General features: G+C 40.1%; 11 non-coding genes across 11 annotated transcripts; all 11 read left to right on the plus strand.

Moving 5' to 3' along the window:
* The first annotated feature begins 261 nt into the window (after positions 1–261).
* On the plus strand, positions 262–380 carry LOC140029118 (5S ribosomal RNA). The gene has a single exon (XR_011833022.1). It is a non-coding gene; the product is annotated as a 5S ribosomal RNA (ribosomal RNA).
* A 1122-nt stretch (positions 381–1502) lies between these two features.
* Positions 1503–1621, plus strand: LOC140029120 (5S ribosomal RNA). Its single transcript, XR_011833024.1, has one exon. It is a non-coding gene; the product is annotated as a 5S ribosomal RNA (ribosomal RNA).
* A 1122-nt stretch (positions 1622–2743) lies between these two features.
* LOC140029121 (5S ribosomal RNA) lies at positions 2744–2862 on the plus strand. The gene has a single exon (XR_011833025.1). It is a non-coding gene; the product is annotated as a 5S ribosomal RNA (ribosomal RNA).
* An 809-nt stretch (positions 2863–3671) lies between these two features.
* On the plus strand, positions 3672–3790 carry LOC140029122 (5S ribosomal RNA). The gene has a single exon (XR_011833026.1). It is a non-coding gene; the product is annotated as a 5S ribosomal RNA (ribosomal RNA).
* A 1122-nt stretch (positions 3791–4912) lies between these two features.
* On the plus strand, positions 4913–5031 carry LOC140029123 (5S ribosomal RNA). Its single transcript, XR_011833027.1, has one exon. It is a non-coding gene; the product is annotated as a 5S ribosomal RNA (ribosomal RNA).
* A 1122-nt stretch (positions 5032–6153) lies between these two features.
* Positions 6154–6272, plus strand: LOC140029124 (5S ribosomal RNA). Its single transcript, XR_011833028.1, has one exon. It is a non-coding gene; the product is annotated as a 5S ribosomal RNA (ribosomal RNA).
* A 1122-nt stretch (positions 6273–7394) lies between these two features.
* Positions 7395–7513, plus strand: LOC140029126 (5S ribosomal RNA). The gene has a single exon (XR_011833030.1). It is a non-coding gene; the product is annotated as a 5S ribosomal RNA (ribosomal RNA).
* A 1122-nt stretch (positions 7514–8635) lies between these two features.
* On the plus strand, positions 8636–8754 carry LOC140029127 (5S ribosomal RNA). The gene has a single exon (XR_011833031.1). It is a non-coding gene; the product is annotated as a 5S ribosomal RNA (ribosomal RNA).
* A 1122-nt stretch (positions 8755–9876) lies between these two features.
* LOC140029128 (5S ribosomal RNA) lies at positions 9877–9995 on the plus strand. The gene has a single exon (XR_011833032.1). It is a non-coding gene; the product is annotated as a 5S ribosomal RNA (ribosomal RNA).
* Positions 9996–11117: 1122 nt separating this feature from the next.
* LOC140029129 (5S ribosomal RNA) lies at positions 11118–11236 on the plus strand. The gene has a single exon (XR_011833033.1). It is a non-coding gene; the product is annotated as a 5S ribosomal RNA (ribosomal RNA).
* A 1122-nt stretch (positions 11237–12358) lies between these two features.
* Positions 12359–12477, plus strand: LOC140029130 (5S ribosomal RNA). The gene has a single exon (XR_011833034.1). It is a non-coding gene; the product is annotated as a 5S ribosomal RNA (ribosomal RNA).
* Positions 12478–12894: the final 417 nt, after the last annotated feature.

Genomic DNA, 12894 nt, shown 5'->3' on the forward strand with positions numbered 1-12894 from the left:
CCCGACCCGCCAACCTGATTTGGACCCGAATTGCCACCCCTAACTGCAAGCGTGAAGGATTGATTTCATGATAATTTAGAGTTGCGGGATGAGGGAAAAAAACAGGGTGCAAATCAATAACAAAAAAATATATAAAGTAAATAAATAAAAGGATAAGAGGAAAATGCTTGAATTGACGCTTAAAATGAATTTCGGTCTAGAAAAGCCACACTGCTTCGCAGGACGGGGTAGTTTAAAAGAATAACGCGAAAGGAACATGGCGGGTGCGATCATACCAGCACTAATGCACCGGATCCCATCAGAACTCCGAAGTTAAGCGTGCTTGGGCGAGAGTAGTACTAGGATGGGTGACCCCCTGGGAAGTCCTCGTGTTGCACCCCTCTCTTTTTTGTTTCGAAATCCAAATTTCCTATTCGTTCTTTATCCTGTAGTAATTTAGCTCCGTCGGAACGATTGCTTAATATTTTGCTTCTTGTCGAAGCGTGAAGGAGGATCTGAAGGCGCGAGACAAATCAGGAACGGTACGGCTCGATCAAAGCCCGGATCGTCGCTCAAATTTGTCGGCGCAAATGTATCACCGCAACTAGGGGTGGCAATTTTCGACACGACACGAACCTAACACGAAATTAATGGGTTTGGGTTGAGGTTTCGGGAATTCGGGTCAGAATCGGGTTGGACCCGATGAACCCGAAAAGAAAACCGGTCGATTTCGGGTCAACCCGTGGTGACCTGATATGACCCGATATGACCCGTTTACGAATTAAAAATAATTTAATAAACATAAAAATAATTTTATCTAACTAAACTAAGTTATTCTTTTTTTCAAAGGCATTAATTACTTAATCCTAAACGAATTTATTTAATTTGTGTGAAGTTGAAATTATTATACTTGGACAAATAATATATTATATTATTTTTCACTTTTGTATTGTTTTAATTTATTTTATATTTTGCTTGGGATAAAACACTTTTACGGTGTTTAATTTATTTTAGATTTGATTTGGAATCATTTATTTAAATTTTTATTACTTGATTATGTAATTAGTTTTGTGAGAAATTGATTTTATTAGAAATTACAGTGATAAATTAATAAATTAAAATTAAGTTTCGGGTCATTTCGGGTCGACCCGCCGCCCCGTAAACCTGAAATTTTCGGGTTCGGGTCAGCATACCTGACCCGTCACGGGTTGGCGGGTCGGGGTTCGGGTCAACAGATTTTCTGGCGGGTCTGTTGACCCGAACCCGACCCGCCAACCTGATTTGGACCCGAATTGCCACCCCTAACTGCAAGCGTGAAGGATTGATTTCATGATAATTTAGAGTTGCGGGATGAGGGAAAAAAACAGGGTGCAAATCAATAACAAAAAAAAATATAAAGTAAATAAATAAAAGGATAAGAGGAAAATGCTTGAATTGACGCTTAAAATGAATTTCGGTCTAGAAAAGCCACACTGCTTCGCAGGACGGGGTAGTTTAAAAGAATAACGCGAAAGGAACATGGCGGGTGCGATCATACCAGCACTAATGCACCGGATCCCATCAGAACTCCGAAGTTAAGCGTGCTTGGGCGAGAGTAGTACTAGGATGGGTGACCCCCTGGGAAGTCCTCGTGTTGCACCCCTCTCTTTTTTGTTTCGAAATCCAAATTTCCTATTCGTTCTTTATCCTGTAGTAATTTAGCTCCGTCGGAACGATTGCTTAATATTTTGCTTCTTGTCGAAGCGTGAAGGAGGATCTGAAGGCGCGAGACAAATCAGGAACGGTACGGCTCGATCAAAGCCCGGATCGTCGCTCAAATTTGTCGGCGCAAATGTATCACCGCAACTAGGGGTGGCAATTTTCGACACGACACGAACCTAACACGAAATTAATGGGTTTGGGTTGAGGTTTCGGGAATTCGGGTCAGAATCGGGTTGGACCCGATGAACCCGAAAAGAAAACCGGTCGATTTCGGGTCAACCCGTGGTGACCTGATATGACCCGATATGACCCGTTTACGAATTAAAAATAATTTAATAAACATAAAAATAATTTTATCTAACTAAACTAAGTTATTCTTTTTTTCAAAGGCATTAATTACTTAATCCTAAACGAATTTATTTAATTTGTGTGAAGTTGAAATTATTATACTTGGACAAATAATATATTATATTATTTTTCACTTTTGTATTGTTTTAATTTATTTTATATTTTGCTTGGGATAAAACACTTTTACGGTGTTTAATTTATTTTAGATTTGATTTGGAATCATTTATTTAAATTTTTATTACTTGATTATGTAATTAGTTTTGTGAGAAATTGATTTTATTAGAAATTACAGTGATAAATTAATAAATTAAAATTAAGTTTCGGGTCATTTCGGGTCGACCCGCCGCCCCGTAAACCTGAAATTTTCGGGTTCGGGTCAGCATACCTGACCCGTCACGGGTTGGCGGGTCGGGGTTCGGGTCAACAGATTTTCTGGCGGGTCTGTTGACCCGAACCCGACCCGCCAACCTGATTTGGACCCGAATTGCCACCCCTAACTGCAAGCGTGAAGGATTGATTTCATGATAATTTAGAGTTGCGGGATGAGGGAAAAAAACAGGGTGCAAATCAATAACAAAAAAAAATATAAAGTAAATAAATAAAAGGATAAGAGGAAAATGCTTGAATTGACGCTTAAAATGAATTTCGGTCTAGAAAAGCCACACTGCTTCGCAGGACGGGGTAGTTTAAAAGAATAACGCGAAAGGAACATGGCGGGTGCGATCATACCAGCACTAATGCACCGGATCCCATCAGAACTCCGAAGTTAAGCGTGCTTGGGCGAGAGTAGTACTAGGATGGGTGACCCCCTGGGAAGTCCTCGTGTTGCACCCCTCTCTTTTTTGTTTCGAAATCCAAATTTCCTATTCGTTCTTTATCCTGTAGTAATTTAGCTCCGTCGGAACGATTGCTTAATATTTTGCTTCTTGTCGAAGCGTGAAGGAGGATCTGAAGGCGCGAGACAAATCAGGAACGGTACGGCTCGATCAAAGCCCGGATCGTCGCTCAAATTTGTCGGCGCAAATGTATCACCGCAACTAGGGGTGGCAATTTTCGACACGACACGAACCTAACACGAAATTAATGGGTTTGGGTTGAGGTTTCGGGAATTCGGGTCAGAATCGGGTTGGACCCGATGAACCCGAAAAGAAAACCGGTCGATTTCGGGTCAACCCGTGGTGACCTGATATGACCCGATATGACCCGTTTACGAATTAAAAATAATTTAATAAACATAAAAATAATTTTATCTAACTAAACTAAGTTATTCTTTTTTTCAAAGGCATTAATTACTTAATCCTAAACGAATTTATTTAATTTGTGTGAAGTTGAAATTATTGTACTTGGACAAATAATATATTATATGGGTCTGTTGACCCGAACCCGACCCGCCAACCTGATTTGGACCCGAATTGCCACCCCTAACTGCAAGCGTGAAGGATTGATTTCATGATAATTTAGAGTTGCGGGATGAGGGAAAAAAACAGGGTGCAAATCAATAACAAAAAAAAATATAAAGTAAATAAATAAAAGGATAAGAGGAAAATGCTTGAATTGACGCTTAAAATGAATTTCGGTCTAGAAAAGCCACACTGCTTCGCAGGACGGGGTAGTTTAAAAGAATAACGCGAAAGGAACATGGCGGGTGCGATCATACCAGCACTAATGCACCGGATCCCATCAGAACTCCGAAGTTAAGCGTGCTTGGGCGAGAGTAGTACTAGGATGGGTGACCCCCTGGGAAGTCCTCGTGTTGCACCCCTCTCTTTTTTGTTTCGAAATCCAAATTTCCTATTCGTTCTTTATCCTGTAGTAATTTAGCTCCGTCGGAACGATTGCTTAATATTTTGCTTCTTGTCGAAGCGTGAAGGAGGATCTGAAGGCGCGAGACAAATCAGGAACGGTACGGCTCGATCAAAGCCCGGATCGTCGCTCAAATTTGTCGGCGCAAATGCATCACCGCAACTAGGGGTGGCAATTTTCGACACGACACGAACCTAACACGAAATTAATGGGTTTGGGTTGAGGTTTCGGGAATTCGGGTCAGAATCGGGTTGGACCCGATGAACCCGAAAAGAAAACCGGTCGATTTCGGGTCAACCCGTGGTGACCTGATATGACCCGATATGACCCGTTTACGAATTAAAAATAATTTAATAAACATAAAAATAATTTTATCTAACTAAACTAAGTTATTCTTTTTTTCAAAGGCATTAATTACTTAATCCTAAACGAATTTATTTAATTTGTGTGAAGTTGAAATTATTGTACTTGGACAAATAATATATTATATTATTTTTCACTTTTGTATTGTTTTAATTTATTTTATATTTTGCTTGGGATAAAACACTTTTACGGTGTTTAATTTATTTTAGATTTGATTTGGAATCATTTATTTAAATTTTTATTACTTGATTATGTAATTAGTTTTGTGAGAAATTGATTTTATTAGAAATTACAGTGATAAATTAATAAATTAAAATTAAGTTTCGGGTCATTTCGGGTCGACCCGCCGCCCCGTAAACCTGAAATTTTCGGGTTCGGGTCAGCATACCTGACCCGTCACGGGTTGGCGGGTCGGGGTTCGGGTCAACAGATTTTCTGGCGGGTCTGTTGACCCGAACCCGACCCGCCAACCTGATTTGGACCCGAATTGCCACCCCTAACTGCAAGCGTGAAGGATTGATTTCATGATAATTTAGAGTTGCGGGATGAGGGAAAAAAACAGGGTGCAAATCAATAACAAAAAAAAATATAAAGTAAATAAATAAAAGGATAAGAGGAAAATGCTTGAATTGACGCTTAAAATGAATTTCGGTCTAGAAAAGCCACACTGCTTCGCAGGACGGGGTAGTTTAAAAGAATAACGCGAAAGGAACATGGCGGGTGCGATCATACCAGCACTAATGCACCGGATCCCATCAGAACTCCGAAGTTAAGCGTGCTTGGGCGAGAGTAGTACTAGGATGGGTGACCCCCTGGGAAGTCCTCGTGTTGCACCCCTCTCTTTTTTGTTTCGAAATCCAAATTTCCTATTCGTTCTTTATCCTGTAGTAATTTAGCTCCGTCGGAACGATTGCTTAATATTTTGCTTCTTGTCGAAGCGTGAAGGAGGATCTGAAGGCGCGAGACAAATCAGGAACGGTACGGCTCGATCAAAGCCCGGATCGTCGCTCAAATTTGTCGGCGCAAATGCATCACCGCAACTAGGGGTGGCAATTTTCGACACGACACGAACCTAACACGAAATTAATGGGTTTGGGTTGAGGTTTCGGGAATTCGGGTCAGAATCGGGTTGGACCCGATGAACCCGAAAAGAAAACCGGTCGATTTCGGGTCAACCCGTGGTGACCTGATATGACCCGATATGACCCGTTTACGAATTAAAAATAATTTAATAAACATAAAAATAATTTTATCTAACTAAACTAAGTTATTCTTTTTTTCAAAGGCATTAATTACTTAATCCTAAACGAATTTATTTAATTTGTGTGAAGTTGAAATTATTGTACTTGGACAAATAATATATTATATTATTTTTCACTTTTGTATTGTTTTAATTTATTTTATATTTTGCTTGGGATAAAACACTTTTACGGTGTTTAATTTATTTTAGATTTGATTTGGAATCATTTATTTAAATTTTTATTACTTGATTATGTAATTAGTTTTGTGAGAAATTGATTTTATTAGAAATTACAGTGATAAATTAATAAATTAAAATTAAGTTTCGGGTCATTTCGGGTCGACCCGCCGCCCCGTAAACCTGAAATTTTCGGGTTCGGGTCAGCATACCTGACCCGTCACGGGTTGGCGGGTCGGGGTTCGGGTCAACAGATTTTCTGGCGGGTCTGTTGACCCGAACCCGACCCGCCAACCTGATTTGGACCCGAATTGCCACCCCTAACTGCAAGCGTGAAGGATTGATTTCATGATAATTTAGAGTTGCGGGATGAGGGAAAAAAACAGGGTGCAAATCAATAACAAAAAAAAATATAAAGTAAATAAATAAAAGGATAAGAGGAAAATGCTTGAATTGACGCTTAAAATGAATTTCGGTCTAGAAAAGCCACACTGCTTCGCAGGACGGGGTAGTTTAAAAGAATAACGCGAAAGGAACATGGCGGGTGCGATCATACCAGCACTAATGCACCGGATCCCATCAGAACTCCGAAGTTAAGCGTGCTTGGGCGAGAGTAGTACTAGGATGGGTGACCCCCTGGGAAGTCCTCGTGTTGCACCCCTCTCTTTTTTGTTTCGAAATCCAAATTTCCTATTCGTTCTTTATCCTGTAGTAATTTAGCTCCGTCGGAACGATTGCTTAATATTTTGCTTCTTGTCGAAGCGTGAAGGAGGATCTGAAGGCGCGAGACAAATCAGGAACGGTACGGCTCGATCAAAGCCCGGATCGTCGCTCAAATTTGTCGGCGCAAATGCATCACCGCAACTAGGGGTGGCAATTTTCGACACGACACGAACCTAACACGAAATTAATGGGTTTGGGTTGAGGTTTCGGGAATTCGGGTCAGAATCGGGTTGGACCCGATGAACCCGAAAAGAAAACCGGTCGATTTCGGGTCAACCCGTGGTGACCTGATATGACCCGATATGACCCGTTTACGAATTAAAAATAATTTAATAAACATAAAAATAATTTTATCTAACTAAACTAAGTTATTCTTTTTTTCAAAGGCATTAATTACTTAATCCTAAACGAATTTATTTAATTTGTGTGAAGTTGAAATTATTGTACTTGGACAAATAATATATTATATTATTTTTCACTTTTGTATTGTTTTAATTTATTTTATATTTTGCTTGGGATAAAACACTTTTACGGTGTTTAATTTATTTTAGATTTGATTTGGAATCATTTATTTAAATTTTTATTACTTGATTATGTAATTAGTTTTGTGAGAAATTGATTTTATTAGAAATTACAGTGATAAATTAATAAATTAAAATTAAGTTTCGGGTCATTTCGGGTCGACCCGCCGCCCCGTAAACCTGAAATTTTCGGGTTCGGGTCAGCATACCTGACCCGTCACGGGTTGGCGGGTCGGGGTTCGGGTCAACAGATTTTCTGGCGGGTCTGTTGACCCGAACCCGACCCGCCAACCTGATTTGGACCCGAATTGCCACCCCTAACTGCAAGCGTGAAGGATTGATTTCATGATAATTTAGAGTTGCGGGATGAGGGAAAAAAACAGGGTGCAAATCAATAACAAAAAAAAATATAAAGTAAATAAATAAAAGGATAAGAGGAAAATGCTTGAATTGACGCTTAAAATGAATTTCGGTCTAGAAAAGCCACACTGCTTCGCAGGACGGGGTAGTTTAAAAGAATAACGCGAAAGGAACATGGCGGGTGCGATCATACCAGCACTAATGCACCGGATCCCATCAGAACTCCGAAGTTAAGCGTGCTTGGGCGAGAGTAGTACTAGGATGGGTGACCCCCTGGGAAGTCCTCGTGTTGCACCCCTCTCTTTTTTGTTTCGAAATCCAAATTTCCTATTCGTTCTTTATCCTGTAGTAATTTAGCTCCGTCGGAACGATTGCTTAATATTTTGCTTCTTGTCGAAGCGTGAAGGAGGATCTGAAGGCGCGAGACAAATCAGGAACGGTACGGCTCGATCAAAGCCCGGATCGTCGCTCAAATTTGTCGGCGCAAATGCATCACCGCAACTAGGGGTGGCAATTTTCGACACGACACGAACCTAACACGAAATTAATGGGTTTGGGTTGAGGTTTCGGGAATTCGGGTCAGAATCGGGTTGGACCCGATGAACCCGAAAAGAAAACCGGTCGATTTCGGGTCAACCCGTGGTGACCTGATATGACCCGATATGACCCGTTTACGAATTAAAAATAATTTAATAAACATAAAAATAATTTTATCTAACTAAACTAAGTTATTCTTTTTTTCAAAGGCATTAATTACTTAATCCTAAACGAATTTATTTAATTTGTGTGAAGTTGAAATTATTGTACTTGGACAAATAATATATTATATTATTTTTCACTTTTGTATTGTTTTAATTTATTTTATATTTTGCTTGGGATAAAACACTTTTACGGTGTTTAATTTATTTTAGATTTGATTTGGAATCATTTATTTAAATTTTTATTACTTGATTATGTAATTAGTTTTGTGAGAAATTGATTTTATTAGAAATTACAGTGATAAATTAATAAATTAAAATTAAGTTTCGGGTCATTTCGGGTCGACCCGCCGCCCCGTAAACCTGAAATTTTCGGGTTCGGGTCAGCATACCTGACCCGTCACGGGTTGGCGGGTCGGGGTTCGGGTCAACAGATTTTCTGGCGGGTCTGTTGACCCGAACCCGACCCGCCAACCTGATTTGGACCCGAATTGCCACCCCTAACTGCAAGCGTGAAGGATTGATTTCATGATAATTTAGAGTTGCGGGATGAGGGAAAAAAACAGGGTGCAAATCAATAACAAAAAAAAATATAAAGTAAATAAATAAAAGGATAAGAGGAAAATGCTTGAATTGACGCTTAAAATGAATTTCGGTCTAGAAAAGCCACACTGCTTCGCAGGACGGGGTAGTTTAAAAGAATAACGCGAAAGGAACATGGCGGGTGCGATCATACCAGCACTAATGCACCGGATCCCATCAGAACTCCGAAGTTAAGCGTGCTTGGGCGAGAGTAGTACTAGGATGGGTGACCCCCTGGGAAGTCCTCGTGTTGCACCCCTCTCTTTTTTGTTTCGAAATCCAAATTTCCTATTCGTTCTTTATCCTGTAGTAATTTAGCTCCGTCGGAACGATTGCTTAATATTTTGCTTCTTGTCGAAGCGTGAAGGAGGATCTGAAGGCGCGAGACAAATCAGGAACGGTACGGCTCGATCAAAGCCCGGATCGTCGCTCAAATTTGTCGGCGCAAATGCATCACCGCAACTAGGGGTGGCAATTTTCGACACGACACGAACCTAACACGAAATTAATGGGTTTGGGTTGAGGTTTCGGGAATTCGGGTCAGAATCGGGTTGGACCCGATGAACCCGAAAAGAAAACCGGTCGATTTCGGGTCAACCCGTGGTGACCTGATATGACCCGATATGACCCGTTTACGAATTAAAAATAATTTAATAAACATAAAAATAATTTTATCTAACTAAACTAAGTTATTCTTTTTTTCAAAGGCATTAATTACTTAATCCTAAACGAATTTATTTAATTTGTGTGAAGTTGAAATTATTGTACTTGGACAAATAATATATTATATTATTTTTCACTTTTGTATTGTTTTAATTTATTTTATATTTTGCTTGGGATAAAACACTTTTACGGTGTTTAATTTATTTTAGATTTGATTTGGAATCATTTATTTAAATTTTTATTACTTGATTATGTAATTAGTTTTGTGAGAAATTGATTTTATTAGAAATTACAGTGATAAATTAATAAATTAAAATTAAGTTTCGGGTCATTTCGGGTCGACCCGCCGCCCCGTAAACCTGAAATTTTCGGGTTCGGGTCAGCATACCTGACCCGTCACGGGTTGGCGGGTCGGGGTTCGGGTCAACAGATTTTCTGGCGGGTCTGTTGACCCGAACCCGACCCGCCAACCTGATTTGGACCCGAATTGCCACCCCTAACTGCAAGCGTGAAGGATTGATTTCATGATAATTTAGAGTTGCGGGATGAGGGAAAAAAACAGGGTGCAAATCAATAACAAAAAAAAATATAAAGTAAATAAATAAAAGGATAAGAGGAAAATGCTTGAATTGACGCTTAAAATGAATTTCGGTCTAGAAAAGCCACACTGCTTCGCAGGACGGGGTAGTTTAAAAGAATAACGCGAAAGGAACATGGCGGGTGCGATCATACCAGCACTAATGCACCGGATCCCATCAGAACTCCGAAGTTAAGCGTGCTTGGGCGAGAGTAGTACTAGGATGGGTGACCCCCTGGGAAGTCCTCGTGTTGCACCCCTCTCTTTTTTGTTTCGAAATCCAAATTTCCTATTCGTTCTTTATCCTGTAGTAATTTAGCTCCGTCGGAACGATTGCTTAATATTTTGCTTCTTGTCGAAGCGTGAAGGAGGATCTGAAGGCGCGAGACAAATCAGGAACGGTACGGCTCGATCAAAGCCCGGATCGTCGCTCAAATTTGTCGGCGCAAATGCATCACCGCAACTAGGGGTGGCAATTTTCGACACGACACGAACCTAACACGAAATTAATGGGTTTGGGTTGAGGTTTCGGGAATTCGGGTCAGAATCGGGTTGGACCCGATGAACCCGAAAAGAAAACCGGTCGATTTCGGGTCAACCCGTGGTGACCTGATATGACCCGATATGACCCGTTTACGAATTAAAAATAATTTAATAAACATAAAAATAATTTTATCTAACTAAACTAAGTTATTCTTTTTTTCAAAGGCATTAATTACTTAATCCTAAACGAATTTATTTAATTTGTGTGAAGTTGAAATTATTGTACTTGGACAAATAATATATTATATTATTTTTCACTTTTGTATTGTTTTAATTTATTTTATATTTTGCTTGGGATAAAACACTTTTACGGTGTTTAATTTATTTTAGATTTGATTTGGAATCATTTATTTAAATTTTTATTACTTGATTATGTAATTAGTTTTGTGAGAAATTGATTTTATTAGAAATTACAGTGATAAATTAATAAATTAAAATTAAGTTTCGGGTCATTTCGGGTCGACCCGCCGCCCCGTAAACCTGAAATTTTCGGGTTCGGGTCAGCATACCTGACCCGTCACGGGTTGGCGGGTCGGGGTTCGGGTCAACAGATTTTCTGGCGGGTCTGTTGACCCGAACCCGACCCGCCAACCTGATTTGGACCCGAATTGCCACCCCTAACTGCAAGCGTGAAGGATTGATTTCATGATAATTTAGAGTTGCGGGATGAGGGAAAAAAACAGGGTGCAAATCAATAACAAAAAAAAATATAAAGTAAATAAATAAAAGGATAAGAGGAAAATGCTTGAATTGACGCTTAAAATGAATTTCGGTCTAGAAAAGCCACACTGCTTCGCAGGACGGGGTAGTTTAAAAGAATAACGCGAAAGGAACATGGCGGGTGCGATCATACCAGCACTAATGCACCGGATCCCATCAGAACTCCGAAGTTAAGCGTGCTTGGGCGAGAGTAGTACTAGGATGGGTGACCCCCTGGGAAGTCCTCGTGTTGCACCCCTCTCTTTTTTGTTTCGAAATCCAAATTTCCTATTCGTTCTTTATCCTGTAGTAATTTAGCTCCGTCGGAACGATTGCTTAATATTTTGCTTCTTGTCGAAGCGTGAAGGAGGATCTGAAGGCGCGAGACAAATCAGGAACGGTACGGCTCGATCAAAGCCCGGATCGTCGCTCAAATTTGTCGGCGCAAATGCATCACCGCAACTAGGGGTGGCAATTTTCGACACGACACGAACCTAACACGAAATTAATGGGTTTGGGTTGAGGTTTCGGGAATTCGGGTCAGAATCGGGTTGGACCCGATGAACCCGAAAAGAAAACCGGTCGATTTCGGGTCAACCCGTGGTGACCTGATATGACCCGATATGACCCGTTTACGAATTAAAAATAATTTAATAAACATAAAAATAATTTTATCTAACTAAACTAAGTTATTCTTTTTTTCAAAGGCATTAATTACTTAATCCTAAACGAATTTATTTAATTTGTGTGAAGTTGAAATTATTGTACTTGGACAAATAATATATTATATTATTTTTCACTTTTGTATTGTTTTAATTTATTTTATATTTTGCTTGGGATAAAACACTTTTACGGTGTTTAATTTATTTTAGATTTGATTTGGAATCATTTATTTAAATTTTTATTACTTGATTATGTAATTAGTTTTGTGAGAAATTGATTTTATTAGAAATTACAGTGATAAATTAATAAATTAAAATTAAGTTTCGGGTCATTTCGGGTCGACCCGCCGCCCCGTAAACCTGAAATTTTCGGGTTCGGGTCAGCATACCTGACCCGTCACGGGTTGGCGGGTCGGGGTTCGGGTCAACAGATTTTCTGGCGGGTCTGTTGACCCGAACCCGACCCGCCAACCTGATTTGGACCCGAATTGCCACCCCTAACTGCAAGCGTGAAGGATTGATTTCATGATAATTTAGAGTTGCGGGATGAGGGAAAAAAACAGGGTGCAAATCAATAACAAAAAAAAATATAAAGTAAATAAATAAAAGGATAAGAGGAAAATGCTTGAATTGACGCTTAAAATGAATTTCGGTCTAGAAAAGCCACACTGCTTCGCAGGACGGGGTAGTTTAAAAGAATAACGCGAAAGGAACATGGCGGGTGCGATCATACCAGCACTAATGCACCGGATCCCATCAGAACTCCGAAGTTAAGCGTGCTTGGGCGAGAGTAGTACTAGGATGGGTGACCCCCTGGGAAGTCCTCGTGTTGCACCCCTCTCTTTTTTGTTTCGAAATCCAAATTTCCTATTCGTTCTTTATCCTGTAGTAATTTAGCTCCGTCGGAACGATTGCTTAATATTTTGCTTCTTGTCGAAGCGTGAAGGAGGATCTGAAGGCGCGAGACAAATCAGGAACGGTACGGCTCGATCAAAGCCCGGATCGTCGCTCAAATTTGTCGGCGCAAATGCATCACCGCAACTAGGGGTGGCAATTTTCGACACGACACGAACCTAACACGAAATTAATGGGTTTGGGTTGAGGTTTCGGGAATTCGGGTCAGAATCGGGTTGGACCCGATGAACCCGAAAAGAAAACCGGTCGATTTCGGGTCAACCCGTGGTGACCTGATATGACCCGATATGACCCGTTTACGAATTAAAAATAATTTAATAAACATAAAAATAATTTTATC

The sequence above is a fragment of the Coffea arabica genome, chromosome 11e, assembly GCF_036785885.1.
Source record: "Coffea arabica cultivar ET-39 chromosome 11e, Coffea Arabica ET-39 HiFi, whole genome shotgun sequence".
Taxonomy (NCBI): Eukaryota; Viridiplantae; Streptophyta; class Magnoliopsida; order Gentianales; family Rubiaceae; genus Coffea; species Coffea arabica.